The sequence below is a fragment of the Atta cephalotes genome, assembly GCF_000143395.1.
Source record: "Atta cephalotes unplaced genomic scaffold scaffold00003, whole genome shotgun sequence".
In the NCBI taxonomy this organism is placed as follows: domain Eukaryota; kingdom Metazoa; phylum Arthropoda; class Insecta; order Hymenoptera; family Formicidae; genus Atta; species Atta cephalotes.
In genome coordinates, this window is record NW_012130067.1 from 534,878 (window position 1) to 537,558 (window position 2,681).

Sequence of the window (2,681 nt, forward strand, 5' to 3'; positions counted from 1 at the left end):
AGAGAGAGAGAGAGAATTTTTGTCCTACATTAAAAAAAAAAGCATTTTTTATTGTAGTGACAACTTTTTAATTTTACAAGTTTTATATATTGTACATACAATATGCCGAATTAATGTACATAGTTGAATAAACTATTTTGTGGTTATTGCAATTAAATTACGGGAATTAATTATTATTAGTATATATAGTTATTCTTTAATATAATAAAATAAAATAGTTATTCTATATACATTAATTATATAAAATAGTTTATTCTATGTACATTAATTCGACATATAAAATTTATATTGGGCACGTTGTGGAAATCGTATCGGCTTTTAAAAAATCACACTCAATTAAAAATTCAATTATTGTACTTACATACTTTCTTATGGGTTACTTAAGAATTACGTGGTACTACAATGCTGTTGCATTACACTCGTGACATGAAGCGCAATAGAAGTGTTGTTATTTACACAAATAAAAAATTGTGATTGTGCTTTTTAATATAGCATTTCATAGCATTTCATAGTAGAATTCCAGAAAATATAAATTAAATAGCCTAATTCTTGATTATTTGTTGAATTAGAATATTATTAAATTTAGAATATTATTAAAATTAAATTAATAGGATTAAAATTTGTTTTATGTTTTTTTTTAGACTAAATAAATAAAAATTTACAAAATGCTCTAGTTTCTTAAATCACACCATAATTTAACCTTCTAAATCGTACGTTATATAATATTTTTACATTTTCTACATTTTTATTTTATTTATTATTATTTAAAAATGTATATAAATCAACAAGGTGTTTATTTTGTCTTACATAGAAACTCCTTAAATTACTTCCTGAAACTATACGTGTGTAATTAATAAACAATTTTTTATAGGTTTTTATTTCTATCTAATTTCTTTGAATTAACTCATATCCATTAATTTTGTATTCTTTTAGAACATTAGAATATAAACATGCAATTTTTAATTTTTTTCTGAAAGGAAAGGCTGACAATATTCTGTTTTCATTTACAGTGTCCTAAAAATTTCGATTAATTGTTATGATGTTTTCATATCTATTTGTTCCTAATATGTAAATTTTGACAGGTGTTAAATGTTGTTTAATAATTACGTCAGATCTTCGTGTAATAAGTCAAAAAAAAAATGAAATGGTGTATCAACCTACTTTTACGATGACACGCTTCCTTCTCCAGATGACGGAGCGACACGAACAAACATATAATAGCTGCCAGTGTATATATCGACCCTTTGAGAAAAAAAAGCTTCCCTTCGTTTTCTCGTGTTAAAAACGAAACACTGGCAACATCCGAGGTCAAAGGGACTTTGTCGGGAAAACGGTAGCGATGAAATCTCGCGGGACTTTCCTTCATCCCTTACAACCTGTTTGCATAAATAAGTCACTTGTTTCCTTTTCATTCCACTTTTTTTAACAACAAGACAAAATTGTATGGACGATTTATGACAATTAACTTTTTTTTATTTTTTAAATATATTATTTAATAAAAAGAACACATAAAAATGAATCATTTGTTCTATCACAATTTTAAGAAATTTACTGTTTGTTGAAAAAAGGGTTATTTTTAGCATTATAACTATAATATATTATACTGATGTATTGAAAATATTTTATTATCAATATATATATATAATCAAGATTAATTTTTTTGTCTGACCATAGCTGAGTAACATTTGTACACTCAATGAATATTTGTTAGCTTTCAAAGATACTCGTTCATATTTTTTAATCGTACTAAGAAATTAAATTCAAAAACTGTTTTTTTATTGCTATTTTACAAACTATACGCGAAGTTTTTTTTTTTATTATTCGTAAGATTTTAGAGTAGGTCAAGAGTGATTCAGATTTCGGAAAAGTCTTTTAAAGACAATAACATTAAAAATAACTCAATAGGAGTCGAAATATTTGTTTCGTTAAATTAAATTTATCGTTATTCACTATTATACATTGAACATTTAAGAATATTCAATGTAATAATAGTGAATAACGGTAAATTTAATTTTAAATTGAACAGTTTTGTTTTTTGCTCGTAACTTTTATCCTTTTATATTTTAATTTTTAATTATTTAAGCCTCTTAATACTTTGGTTGAACATAAATAATGAACAATTATCGCAATTTTCTTATTTTTTAAAAATTACGAGATAATGGTCCGTTCTCAGAATGCACTTTTATTAATAAATGCGCACTTTTATTTCTGAAATTAATACATTATTACATTATGGTATAATGTATATACCATAATGTAAACTCTATGCTGAATACACATTAACATCATTATAAATGCGTTTTGAATACGGACCAATATGTTTCGCGTACCTATTTCATATTTGTATAGAACGTATAAGATTGAACCAATTTATAACGAACGATTAGGAAAAGTGAATGCATTATCCGTGATAAGGACGAGCGTGTCTGGTTTTATTTCCGAGAGAAACCAGATGCTAATGTGTAATAGCCACATAATTATTTCTAGTTATCTAGTCGTAAATTAGATTTGTCAAATTTATTAAGCAGGAAATTATAATGAAAAAGTAAATATTAATTGATCTTATAAAAAATTTTTATAAAATTACACTCAATAATTTACGAATTTTCTTTCTCACAATTGATTGAATCGGATCAATGATTTTTATAAAAATAAAAAAAAGAAATAAATACAAATCAATT